Source organism: Felis catus, chromosome X (assembly GCF_018350175.1).
Source record: "Felis catus isolate Fca126 chromosome X, F.catus_Fca126_mat1.0, whole genome shotgun sequence".
Taxonomy (NCBI): domain Eukaryota; kingdom Metazoa; phylum Chordata; class Mammalia; order Carnivora; family Felidae; genus Felis; species Felis catus.
This window is the reverse complement of record NC_058386.1, coordinates 108,565,684-108,580,754: the sequence shown is the minus strand read 5'-3', so window position 1 is coordinate 108,580,754 and position 15,071 is coordinate 108,565,684.

Below are 15,071 nucleotides of genomic sequence, written 5' to 3'. Positions count from 1 at the left end.
ATCCAGCGAAAGGTTTTGCCCGTCACTTTAATTCACTGACCAACTCCATATTTTTAAATTGTTGAACTAAGATTTTTAACGTAAATGTTTTTTTAGCCCGTAATCTTTTCCTTGAAATTGGATAGTTCTTTCTGTCCAAACATATAGGGACTGGATTTTTTTTTAATGTGTAAAAATGGGCAGGTTTATATACCCTTGTCATAATACATAGAAAGTATCTTACCGTTCATTACCATGGATTATTGGTCTGGAGTCGGGCTCCAAACACCTCACATAGGCTGTACTAGATGCTGTCCTTGAAGTCCCAAAAACCCTTTTCTACAACGAAGGTGCTCATGATTTCCAGGCCCTCCCCTTTTTCTTCCACTGATGTAGTATCCCTTCATCCAGAAAGGTCAACATTTTTAACCGAGTAACAGAGAAGGTGAGAGGATGGCCTAGGGTAAGAGGTAGGGGGTTCCAGGCTGATGAGCCAAATCAGTGCTGGATATCCGAAAGGTACTTTGTCACCGTCAGGGCACTTTTCTCTCTCACCCCTCCCTACCCTCTTCATGTAACTATTACCTACAGACAAGATTCATCTAGTCTTTACACTCCTCCAGGATCAAGATCCAAAGCTCTAAGACTTCTTGTTCGGGTTCAAAGCGGGGGCAGTTTTTCGGATAAGCTCTTGCTTTCACGTAGATTTCACATGTATCTCATTTGCCCATACTGCTAGCTGGTGTTTGGGATTTTCTTGTCGCCATCTTGTCGGTGAAGCCACGGCTCAGGAAAGTTTTGCCTTAATCATTTTATCATTGGGTGGAGGCAAATTGGTGCTACTAAAATTATAAAACTCATGGAAACAAGACAGCAAGAAGTAACTGTTTCAAGTCAGTGTGACAGTCCACATGTAACAAAATACTATGGGTCGTATTTAAACGTAATGTGTTTGTTATACTGCTAAGAGTTTATGTAAGACATAAGCTATTTTCATTATGGCTATTTTTCTTTGGAAAGGCAATGTCTTCAATCAGGATTTGGCAGCCTTTGGCCGCCAGGCAGAATCCCGCCCGGTTAGCAATGCCAAAAGAACTGTCGTTAGATTTAGCAGCTGTATCCTGAATCCATTGCAGAGCTCAGCTGCACCCTTTCTCTATCTAAACTTACAGTTTGAATGGAGGACCAGAAGTGCAGCTGATCCCAGACACATCCTTTATCAGCAGAGACCCGCGGCTGTGCTTTAGGCGTTATTCTATGGCCCAGGCTGTTCTACTCCCAAGCCCAATTGTCATGCCATTGTATTATAATTCATGAGTCTTCTCCTACAGACTGAGAGCTCCTTGAAGGTATGGCTTTGCCCGTGTCCCCTCTTCATCCTCAGTGCTTATCTCTAGTGCATTATAGGTGCTCAATAACTATCTTATGAAATTATAGCCTTGGAATCAGTACGGCAGATGGGTGTTCGCTTAGAAAGCCCTAACCTTGCCATCTCCTGTTGGTTTTCTCCCCGCTGTTTTCCTTCATTCTCTGCAGAACTGAGGTAATTTGCTTGTTTGTTTTGCTTTCCGTTTTTGTTTATAATTGAAGTAGTTGTTTCTAAACCACTTCCGAGAGAAATGGACACCATGGAGAGATGGTCCATACAGGCATATTGTAAGTAGGGACTTAAGGGCCTTGAATCTAACACTAAGTCCCACAAGACTCTAGAGAGAAAAATATAATCAAAATGGGTATTTACTGCCCATGCCTGAATTTCCTCTACAGTAGATTCCAAAGCTGACCCAGGCCTGTCCCAGTCAATTTCTTAGGCAAGTCAGAGAAATGTTCATACTGACCCCCAAAAACCTCCCCAGTGTTTCCCCTTCAATGAGGCAATAATTTCTATTCTCACTGCAAAACCTCAGGTAATCCCCCACCTACACTCGTACAGTCACCCCCCCCCCCACCAGCCTTTCCTTTAACCCTTGACCTGATTCCCTCATTGTACCTAAGGACTAACTTCTACCGCATGTAAGTACCCTGCCCCCTCCCCTTTTCTTCTATGACTCTTAAGATAGTTTTATGAGTAGCTAAACTAATGGAAGTAAGATGTTTTCACTGTGGTTCCCCCAGCTCTCAGACTCAGTCTCCAAACCCTTTGACACCAATAGTTGGGAGACATTTTCAGGTTGGCCTTAAACCAATGTAAGGTTGTCTTCAAAATATCAGCTCCCTGTATGTGCTTGAATACCAACGATCTGTGCGGTCTGCCATGTAACCAGAGTCTCCCAGATGTCCCAGGAAGCCCTCCAGGAACTGGCTCCCGAAGTTCTGGATACTTTTACTTCATGCTGTAAGCCCCAGGGAATGCCCTGGACTTAGTAGTTTGAAGCTCCTACCAGTTGCTGTAGGCTTTAAAGTTTTGGTGGGGGCGTACATGGGAGGCAGGGAAGGACTTAAGCCCATGCAGAACTTTTGTTGGGGCTTGAGAGTAGACGGACTTTAAATCTACAGTTGAGAAATATATAAGGGTCCCTGAGGGTTCTGAACCTTCTCAGGTGATCCAAATCTGAAGGTCCATTTTTCGCCTGTTTGAGAGGGAGCCCCCAGAAGCCCTGATACCGGTGAACACAATTTTCTCTGGTTCCTGTGACCCTTCTTGGGGACACCTCTATGGCTGTTCTTAGAAGAATCCCAGCTGAAATACACATTATGCCCTGCTCCGAGATACCTCTGCAAGTACTTTTGGTCTTTTGCTCAGGCCTCAAGATATACAGAAGAAAATAGGAGCGGTGGACATTTCAAAATTTTTTTAACATGCATTTTTGAGAGAGGGGGGAGGGAGCAGGGTGTGAGTGGGGGAGGGGCAGAGAGAGAGAGAGAGAGAGAGGGAGACACAGAACCAAAACAGGCTCCAGGCTCTGAGCCCCCTCACGCAGGGCTGAAACCCACGAACTGTGAGGTCATGACCTGAACCGAAGTCGGACACTTAACCGACTGAGCCACCCAGGCGCCCCAAGAGCGGTGGGCATGTCAATGGCCAACGTGAGGCTTTACCACACTGCTTCGCTGCAAGCCGAGTGTATGGCAGGCGTGTGGAGATTGCAGCCTTTGCTGTCTAACCTAAGAGGAATCCGAGCGACAGGCTTTTTGCTCTTCAGGTGGCTAAAAAGAATAGTTGCAATGCATTAGGAATGGGAATCTGGCCCAAAACAGAGTGATTTCCCTTTGACGATAAATAGTCGCTTGGTGAGGATAACGACTACAGACAAAAAAGGGACAAGAGCAGCGCCTTCATTTAACTTCATGTAACTGAGCTTCTATGTATGTACCAGGCACTTCCCTGTGAGCTGAGTTTATAAGAGGAATGTGCCATGGCCTTAACTCCCGGTGCAGCTTGCATTCTAGCCTGGGAGACAGCCTCGCAAGCAATAATTATGACACAAGGCGATATATGCTCTAGTATCAGCACGGGCAAGATGCCAGGGAGCCCAGAGAAGTGAAGGGATTTGTTTCCCTGTAAGGGTCAAGGGAAGGTCGGAGGAACTTGCCTTGTGAGTTGGTTCTTGGAGACTGAGGAGAAACTTGCAGTAGGGACGTTTCAGGTAGACTCCGAAGGAGGGCAGTGAGCAGAGGCGAGTAGCCCTGAAAGCGCCTGGCAGGCCCGGGGACCTTGTGACAGCAAGGATAGCCAAAGGGGCCGGCGGGAATCAGAGGGGGAAGGAGGGTTGGGAGATGAGGCCTGGAAAGCAGGAATTTGCTTGACGGTCACACTGAGGGTGTGAGGATTTTTCCAGGCAGCCGCGGGGCAGGATGAAGCAGGAGCATGGCAGGAACCCACAGGTGTTTTAGAAAGATCCCAAAATGGAAGGGAAATTGGAGGGAATTTGCCCGGGGCCAGAAGGCCTGTCAGGAGACCACTGTAATCCTATAGGAATGAGAAAGAGCAAGCACCTCAATAGGGCAAAGCCTGAGAGAATGAAATGATGGGGATAAAGTGGTCCAATACATGGACCCAAGTTGTAAAAATGATCGGATCATATCTTCAGTTTAAACTCTCCTGATGCTCCAGCACCAGTGCATTAAACACGGGCCACCTCTGCAACCTCATCTTTTTCTGCGCCTCTCTTCATAAGCTCCAGTCCCAGTGACCCCAAAACTCCTGCTGGTTCCTGAACAGGCCCTATTCAGTGACATCTCCATGCCCTTGCAGGAGCTGTTTCCATCACGTGTGTGATACCCTCTCCCCAGCCTCCTTCCTCCAGGAAATTCTCACTCGTCCTGCAAGATATAACTCATACGTCATCTCCGTGGATCCCTGATTTCTCTCTCATTGCCCTCAGGCAGAGATTCATCCTCTCTCTCTCAGTCTCTCTCTCTCTCTCTCTCTCAGATAGCACCCAGTGAACACTTCGCAATTATCAAGATAATTATTTCAAAATTATCTATTTACGTATCTGTCTCCCCACCAAGGCAATCAGCTCCTGATAGAAGAGAAGTGGATTCTTTTTCCCCAAGCACAGCATTCGATGCATACAAGGGTTCAATAAACGCTGAGTGATTAAGTGAGTTTTGGTGGTTGAACTGGCAGGACTTAATATGATTATTGGTTATGATGAAGAGGGGGAAATAAAAGCTGTCCAATTGGACAGTCCTACATGATCTAGTTTGCACGGAGGTTCCCCTGCCCCACTCCGGACCCACCTAACCATTCCTTTATGAAGCAGCCAGAGCCATCTTTAACAAATGCACATATAATCCGGATTCGCCCCCAGCCTGAAGTTCTGCAATGGCTCCTAATCACCATCACATTTAGTCCAGACTTCGCAGCTTGGCCTGGCCCCTGCCTGCTGGTTCATCCTTGTTTCCCTCCATCTTTCCCTTGGATATCTAATGGCTTTGTGCTTTCTGGCGGACGCTCCCACGCTTTTGCTCATTCTTTCTTCCATCTGAAATTCCTTCCCTCTTCTTCACTGCAGATCTCCTACTGGTGCATTGAAACTGCTTGCTTGGGGCGCCTGGGTGGCGCAGTCGGTTAAGCGTCCGACTTCAGCCAGGTCACGATCTCGCGGTCCGTGAGTTCGAGCCCCGCGTCAGGCTCTGGGCTGATGGCTCGGAGCCTGGAGCCTGTTTCCGATTCTGTGTCTCCCTCTCTCTCTGCCCCTCCCCCGTTCATGATCTGTCTCTCTCTGTCCCAAAAATAAATAAATGTTGAAAAAAAATTAAAAAAAAAAAAAAACTGCTTGCTTGTCTCCCTGTTCTAGGAGGTGAGCTCTAAAAAGGAAAGGATTATGGCTCATTTCCTAGTTACCTCAGTACCTCTCCCAAAGCAGATGATCAGTAAAGATGTGTCAGGGGCAGGAAGAGGTTGTTGGGTAGTTGGGATTGCGGGCCACGGGGGATGCGATTTCAGCCCGGGGCATGTGGAATGGAACATGCCGGAGGATATACAGGTGGGGACATACAGGGGGCAGTGTCCAGGATTATCTCTAAGGCCAGGCCTACGTCTTGTGCCCATTCCTGGAGTGACACTCTTAAAGCAGATCCAACCACTGTTTCTATTTAAGCAGGGTGATGTCAGCCTCCGACTTCCATCAATATCAAATCCACACCCAATGCAGAAAGGTCAGCCAAGTCAAATTTCTAGTCCTCTCTGCCTCTGGCTCTGTGCCTGAAAGTGGGGATTGAAACAGGAGGATAAGGACTTGTTTTCTTCCATCAGCCTGAAGTGTGGTTTTAGCCAGACTCAAGCTTTGTGATCCCTGCAACCCTTGCAGATTGTATGAGTAAACATCCACCTCACTCCCCCAAATCAAGACGCTTCTTAGTCTGTTATGGAGTGGATGGGTACTTTCCCATCTTTTATGTGGGTGCCCACATCAGCAGCCATGTATCTTTCATTGATGTATGCCGAGTTAAAGGCTTCGGCTTCCTATTAAGGTTTCCATGGAGGCATTAGAAACAAATATATCCAATGCCTTTGGCAAAGAATTCGGGTTCTGATGTGTTTGTTTATTTGCTACTCGAAAATAATACAGAGCAGTGTTACCAAATCAAGTGTAGAGCTTACTCACCCTGTAGAGGACAGTCATTCTATAGAACACATCTGTGCTGTCTAGCTCGGGATTTCATCCTATTGTGTACTGTTCTCTAAATGTGTCTAATTAGGAGACCCAATGAATGACATTGTAGAAATATGTCATAGACAAGACAAGGCAACTACTCCTCAAAGGCCTTCTTTGACTTACAGAACAGGCATCAGGCCTCTCCACTTTCAGGGTCACGGACACCCTTCACTACAGCAGGTCTGTTTCTGTCATACTTTCACAAGATCCTAAAAGTTAGCACAAGGAAGGAAAGGCCATGTCTCTTTCCCCCAAATCTCATGTTCTTCTGGGTATTCTACAACAGGTAGATTGGATAGAATGCTTTATTCTGATGCTGTCATACTCTGTGAAGACATGCTAATCACCTTGTAACCTATCTCCTTGCTGATCTATGAAAGTTAAATCACATGGCCTCAAGGTCAAATCAATCAATGTACTTCAGGAAACCAATTTGCTGTTCCTTGTTATTTTAACATTATTTGGAACAAAAAAAGAGTAATGGGAAGCAGAAGCTTTGACATTAGCATTCGTGAAAATATACTACAAAGCTATAGTACTTAAACCAGTTCAATACAACCATAAGAATAAACAGATCAGTGAAATACAAGGACCACCGCCCAAAAAGATCCCTTGTCCATATAACTTAATATTTATAGGAAAGTGTTTAAAAATACATGAGGAGGGGCGCCTGGGTGGCTCAGTCGGTTGAGCGTCCGACTTCGGCTCAGGTCATGATCTCGCGGTCCGTGAGTTCGAGCCCTGCGTCGGGTCCTGTGCTGACAGCTCAGAGCCTGGAGCCTGTTCCGGATTCTGTGTCTCCCTCTCTCTCTGCCCCTCCCCCGCTCATGCTCTGTCTCTCTCCTTCAAAAATAAGTAAAAACAGTAAAAAAAAATTTTAAATAAAAAATAAGTAGAAATACAGGAGGAAGTGAAAAATTATACAACAAATGCTGCCGAGTAATTAGATAACGATTGGGCAGTCACTTATAGCTTCACCTCATAACATATACCAATGTAAAACCCAGAAGAAAATAAAAAGAAATATAAAACTGAATAACAATAATAGAAAAAAAACCAAGACGACTATTCATCAGCTCCCCTGAGAAGGAAAATCTTTTTTTTAAATTTTTTTAATGTTTAGTTTTGAGAGGGGGGTGGAGAGGAGCAGAGAGAGAGGGAGACGCAGAATCCGAAGCAGGCTCCAGGCTCTGAGCTGTCAGCACAGAGCCCGACGTGGGGCTCGAACTCATGAACCACAAGATAAAGACCTAGGCAGATGTCAGATACTTAACTGACTGAGCCACCCAGGTGCCCCAGAAAATCTTTTTTTTTTTTTTAATTGAAGTATAGGTAACATACAAATGTTATATTCATTTCAGGTGTACAACATAGTGATTTGAGAATTGTATACTCTACTAAATGTAATCAAACATACCATTCCAGAGTCTTCTGGGTTCTCTCATTACTATTGAAAAGTCAACTATCATTCTGTCTCTCCTACAAAGCTAATATGTTTTTAGTCTGTTGTTAACATCATAAGTTGATTTTTAAAATTTTAATCATTACTCTTATTTTGATTTCTAGAAGTTCTGTGTGGTTCTTTTTCATATTTGTTAGTTATTTTTAATAGTTTCTTGTTGTAGGAAGATATTTTAACATTTGTATTTTCTTTCTTTAAACATATTAAATGGAGTTATTTTACAACTTGTATCTGATAATCCCAATATCTAAAGTTTTCATGACTCTATTCCTCTTGCCTGTTTCTCACTCATGGTATCTTGTTTCATTGTGTGTGTGCTTATTTTTGGCTCTTAGCTGCTCATGGTCCTTTGAAAATTATTTGTGGCCTTGGATAAAGATACATTTCTTTTTTTTTTTTAACAAGATGGATTTATTTCTTCTAAATCATACTAGGCTGCTTATCTTCCTTGCTTGCCGATTAGACTGAGTTGGGATAGCACATAATAGCAGGTATTATGGATGGAGTCAAGGTGCTATTTTGGACAGGGACAAAACAAACATTCTGCTAATGAAGGATGTGACTTTCCTGTAATTCTTCCTTGCATTTTCCAAATGTATTCTTAATTTTATTTTTTTAAGTTTTTTATGCTTATTTAATTTTGAGAGACAGAGACAGCACATGAGTGGGGTAGGGGCAGAGAGGGAGACACAGAATCCGAAGCCCCTGCTGTCAGCTGTCAGCACAGAGTCTGACACGGGGCCTGAACTGACAGACCACCAGCTCATGACCTGAGCTGAAGTTGAACGCTTAGCCCACTGGGTCACCCAGGCACCCCTGTATTCTTAATTTTAAAAAAAGAAACAAAGATTTTCTTATTAGGCTTTGTATACACTCTATAATAGAAACAAATGTTTACATATTGTCTTAGTTCAGGCTAATATTACACTGTATGGACGTGCCCATCAACCCTCAGATTGTTCTCTGTATTTAAGAGTCTCTTATGGTTTGCTTCCCTCCCTCTTTGTTTGTAACTATTTCTTTTCTCCTTCCCTTCCCCCATGGTCTTCTGTTAAGTTTTCTCAAGCTCCACATATGAGTGAAAGACATATGATATCTGTCTTTCTCTGACTGGCTTATTTCACTTAGCATAATACCTTCCATTTCCATACATGTTGTTGCAACTGGCATGATTTCATTCTTTCTCATTGCCAAATAGTATTCCATTGTATGTATAAACCACATCTTCCCTAACAACTGGGTGTGATAGGCAAGGCAACTTTGCATACATATTCTGAGGATAGGTGTTCATTTGTGGTTCACCATTACACTGAGGATGTAACCCTTTGGGACACTAGGTTTCTGGGGGCAAGTACTCCTAACTAGACTCCCTATCTTGGCAGAGCCCTAAGCCTTATAGTCTGTCATTGTATCTGGAGAAATCATACACACACACAAGGCAAATCTCAAGTTGGACTTGTTTGGCAAATGCTATTAACCAAAACTTAGCTTCAGTGCTCAGCTTACTTGTTTGGGTTACTGCCTTCACTTAGATTTGGGCCTGATAATTCCTTACTATCTTACTAATTTTTGATGCTTTTAAGAAGATATATGTATATGTGTGTGTGTGTATATATATATATAATATTATAATGATATAATATAATTATAATATTATATATACACATACACACATATTATATATATATATATACACACACACATATAATATATATATATTCTATATATTATATTATAATATAATATTATAATGATATAATATAATTATAATATTATATATATACACACACATATTATTATATATATATACACACACACATATATATATGTGTATATATATATACACACACACATATTATAATGATATAATATAATTATAATATAATATAATAATATAATATAATATAATTATATATTTTATATATATATGTATTTACTTTATCCAGCAGTTTTGTTTTCTAATTGCAGAATACCTAGACAGATATATTATTGGAAACAAAAATATGTATTTTATTATAAATGAAATTAACAAAGAACTTTCTAAAAAGATAATCCTGGGGCACCTGGGTGACTCAGTCGGTTGAGCATCCGCCTCTTGATTTTGGCTCAGGTCATGATCTCACTGTTCCTGGGATTGAGCCCCGTGTCGGGCTCTGGGCTGAGTGTGGAACCTGCCTGGGATTCTCTCTCTCCCTCTCTCTCTGCCCCTTTCCCGCTCACACCTGCACGTGCTCTCTCAAAATAAACATAAAAAAAAAGATCATCCTCATTGTTAGCAACCATGTGGTGAAAAGAGTACTCACATAGCAGTGGTAGGACTGTACATGTAAATTAGCTCATTATTTAAGGGCTGTTTAGTAATACGTATCTAGAATCTTTTAAATAAGCTTCACCAAATAATTCCACTTGCAATAATACATAATAGTAAATAAGCAAAGAGGCACACAAAAATGTATATTTGTGGATGTTTATTGAAAATGTTATTTATGATAGTAAAAAAAAACCCTTATGGCATATCCATAAAATGAAATATTATGCATTCATTTATTAATAAATATATTTTATAGAATATATAATGACATGGGGAAATGTTCTTGATATAAGTGATAAAATCAGACCATCAAATTGTATACAACACTATAATCCTATTATATATGTATATGCATGTGTCCATATACATATAAACATATCAAAACATTAGTGGATATATATGAATATATATATATATATATACATATATATAAATTAGCTATATATAATGGGGATTGTAACTAATTTTTTTTCTTTATGAATTTTTGAAATTTATATATTCTTTAGGCTAGCATATATCTTTCATAATCAGAAAAAAGTTCTTTAAAAAGCAGCAAATTAGGGTAAACTGTGAATATTTACAGCAGCTCTTTAAATGATTGATACTCTTCTTATACAAAGAACTGACATAAATCTGAGAAAAGCCCTAAGACTCCAGATATAAAGATGTCCTTATGTTGCTGTCAATAGCACTTTGAGTTTTGTGGACCTAAATTCAATGGTCCAACCAATATTGAAGAAAACCCTTTCTGCCTTGCTGAACAAATGGATTTTCTTTTACCGGAGGGGAAACCACCCCGCCTCTTGGAGAGGCAGGAAAGCTATGGGTACATATCTTGAGCTCTATGCCTTTTATGAGATGTAGATATGAGCTCCTGGTCTGCGTGTGCACACATGCACTTGAGCACACACACATGCACACACATTTTCCTAGCTCTTGCCTTTTCAGCCCCATGAAGGGTTCCTACCACCATACATTTTTTTAGATGTCTTCAGGGAGAATCACATATGTGCTCATGAATAAGTACTGTCAGTTTCAACGTGACTTTTGTGTTTTCTTTTTCCTATTCTTCTGCTCCAGCATATATCCTCTGGGTACTCTTGTGTGATCTAAGCATCACTATATTTTCTTTGCAGAGCTGACACTGATGCTATATAATGCTACATTTGGAAAGTACTGTACCACATCCACCGGGTACCAGCTGCCTCCACTGGCTTCCACAATTCACACTGGGGACAGCTGCTACTTTCATGGGGTAATAATTTCTCCTGGTCGTAGCTTTCCTTAGATACCACCAAAATTAGTGCTGGGTACCACTATCTTGAGCCCAGAGCAACTGTTGACAACTTGGAGCCGTGCAGCAAGGCCACCGTGGACAGTTGTACATGTTGCACACTGCTCAAGAGATGACTAAGACCAAGGAGGAGTTTAAAATCAGGGGCGCCTGGGTGGCGCAGTCGGTTAAGCGTCTGACTTCAGCCAGGTCACGATCTCGCGGTCCGTGAGTTCGAGCCCCGCGTCGGGCTCTGGGCTGATGGCTCAGAGCCTGGAGCCTGCTTCCGATTCTGTGTCTCCCTCTCTCTCTTCCCCTCCCCCGTTCATGCTCTGTCTCTCTCTGTCCCCCAAAAAAAAAATAAAAAAATAAATAAAAAAAATAAAATCCAACCTGTGTTCCCCTGCCATACAGTATGCCTGTGTTGTTGAATCTATCCCAGAGAAAGGGGGTGGCTGCCTATTTCTAATTCACCTGCTCAGAGAGGGCAAGCTTCAGGGCTGCCTAGAGCAGGTGCCATTTTCTAATTCAGACAAAGATACAATATAGACGAGCTGCAACTCTGCCTACAGATGTCAACGTAGGCGCGCCTGGGTGGTCGAGTCTGTCAAGCGTCTGACTCTTGGGTTTGGCTCAGGTCATGATCTCACAGTTCGTGAGATCGAGCCCTGCATCAGACTCTTGGCCGACGGTGCAAGGCCTGCTTGGGATTCTTTCTCTCTCTCTCGCTCTTCCCCTCCCTCTCTCCCTGTCTCTCTCTCTCTCTGTTTCAAAATAAATAAATATTTTAGAAAATGTCAAAGTATATGCTATTTGGTATATTTGGTAGAAAATGTCTCTCTCCTTTCCAGGCTACACTTGAATGTAAGTTCTATCTGCTCTGTTAACTGCTATCACCCCAACACCCAGCACACTGTCTGGCACAGAGCAGGTGTTAGATAAATACTTGTTGGCTGGATCCGTGAGTGAATTACCGGAGCCCCAAAGCAGTCATACTTGTGCCCTAATAGCAAACTGTTATTGTAAAATCGCACGTTGCATTTTTATCGACGGCCCCTTCCTGCATTCCCATAAGGCTCAGATGTTGAATCCCTGGAGGTAGGCCTAGAGACAAATTCAAGTGACAATCACCGTGCTCTATTCAGAATCGTCCCTCCCCTCTCGTGACTAAAGCTTTCTTACTGGGGCAACTTTGTATACCTGACTCTCTCCCTAGAATAAATTCTCTCCCAAGAGGCTCCTTAGTCCATCAGTACAAATACATTTCTGACAGGTTCACCCCACCAGTTTCCTAGCCATGCCCAGGCATGTGTGAATGCCAGCAACTGACACAGCTTAGGCTCCAGCTAAGACCCTCCCTATCCCCCAACTATGCACACACAGATAACCCCACATAAGATACTCACAATCGTCCCTAGGTGCATACACGTCCGTTCACACAGATGTACACATTCACACACTAGCTCACAGGTGATCACTCATGTCTGTAGAAAATACACACTCACGCTGCATTGACACACGCATGTGCATCGTGCATCCCCAACACCCCTTTCTAACACACGTCTAATCAGGGCTGGTCCCTTGCCAAGAATCTTGATCCCATTCTTAAAGTCTATCACAGCTCCTGTCCTTTTGACTAACTCACCCGGTCAAAATTCATTTGTGGGCCCGCTAGCAGGGACGACTCTGATCACCTCAGGAATCCACAGAATCCCTACATCTAAGCTCGTGCGTCACCCCTCACACCAGGCACAGCCATCCCATCCAAGCCTGTCCAGGGATCATTCCGGTCCTCTTCCTTTCTTGTTTGTGCCTCAATTAGCAACTCTTTGGCTGAGGTAGACAGATGCCTCCTAGACATGATGATACATTAAATAAGACAAAGACAGAAATGCTGTAGAATGATGGTTCTAAAAAGCCAGATAGCACTGACCTGGCGTGAGTTAGCGGAGAGGTTCTCAATAAGGTATAATTTCAACTGGGCCTTGTAGGCTCTGGGGGTTTGGACATACAAGGGCAGAGGCAGGAAATTCCAGGAGAAGGCAGGAATGCTCACGACTGGAGGTCCAAGGCTAGGACAGAGTGATGTATATGGAAAACAGCAGGAATTCAGGCGTCTACAGGGAAGCGACACGAAGGGTCTTGTAGCTCTGTTAGGAAGCTTCCTCTTTACCTTTAGGAAACTCGGAAAGCCCAAAAGGGTCTTAGGCTAAGGAGTCACACAAGCTGCTGTGTGGAAGGTGGATTGAAAGGGGGCATGACTGAAGCCAAAAGCCATTAGCAGGCTGTGCAAGAGCCCAGATTAAACATGGTGGCAGACTGGGCTTGGTGAGAAATGGACAATTGTAAAAGAGATTTAGGACGCAGCCAGTAGCGAGAGATAAGGCTGGAGGGTTAGACAGAGGGTGGATTGTGGAGTGACAGGGAAGTATTGAAAGGCTTTAAGCCACCAAAATTCTTTAAACAAACCAGATCCCATCAGAAGGGCATGTTACAAAGATCGTTCTGGCTGTGGTGTGGAGGAGCTGGGGTCAAATGGGTGGAGGTGGTTAAGGAGGCTGTTGCAATCATTATGCAAGAGGTGTTAGAGGTCTGGTCTAGGGGAGTGGCAGCGGCCATGGATGGGAGCGGATCTGGGAGGCATATTCCAGCCGGAGCTTGGACAGAATTTGATAGCAAATGTATTATGAAAGGCAAGGGAATACCAGTAGGTCCCACTGTGGGCCTGTGTTTGTTGGTCTTCCATAAGCTTCAAAGGCAAAAAAGAAGCAACACATCTTTGTGAACAATGACACTGCAGTCTTACTCATGGCAAGAATGTGGGCTTTGTGATGGGGCCAAAAACATTATTACCAGCACAGAGGACATTTATGGAGTCTACGTTCAGATAATGCATTTGGCTAGGTCCCCCTCCACTCTTCAAATCGCCTTCACCCAGCCTGCACAGTGAGAACTGATATTTCCAATGCTGGCCTTCTGAGCCCTCAGGCAGGAAAGAGAAACAATGCTGGCAATAGCTTCCTGTAATGGAGTGCTGGCTTGCTGAGCGTCAGAGTCTACACACACTTCCATTTGTTTTCCACACTAAATCCTCTTTCCAAGCTTATGAGACAGAAATTATTATCTTCATCCTCCAGATGAGGAAAATGAGGCTCAGAGACAGCCACAGCTGGGTCACCTAATGACACAGTCGCTTGGTTTCAGTCTGTCTAACTTCAAGTGCATGTGCCTTCAACCATATCAGTGGTTCTCAACCTCAGCTGCACGTTAAAATAACCTAGGGAGTATCTCCTCTCTCTCTCTCTCTCTCTCTCTCTCTCTCTCTCTCTCTCTCTCAAAAAGCTTTATTTACATGTAATTCACACCATACAATTCACCCATTGCATTGACTTTAATCTATCCACAGACATGTGCAACCATCACCACGGTCAATTTTAGAACATTTTCGTCATCCCCAAAAGAAATCCCAGACCCAGAAATAAACTCACACCTGTGTGGTCAATTAATCTATGACCAAGGAAGCAAGAATCTACAATGTGGAAAACATGGTCTTTTCAATGAGTGATGTTGGGAAAACTGGGCAGCCATATGCAAAAGCATGCAACTAGACCACTTTCTTATACTGTGCACAAAAATAAACTCACGTGAATTAAAGACCTCAGTGTGAGACCTGAAGCCGTAAAAGTCCTGAAAGAAAACACAGGCAGCCATCTCTTGGTCATAGGCCTTAGCAACATATTTATGGATATGCCTCCTCAGGGCAAGGGAAACGAAAGTATTGGGACCACACCAAAATAAGAAGCTTTTGCGCAGCGAAGAAACCCATCAACAAAATAAAACCACAATCAAGTGAATGGAAGAAGATACTTACAGATGATATACCTGATAAAGGGTTAACATCCAAAATATATGAAGAACTTGTAAAACTCAACACCAAAA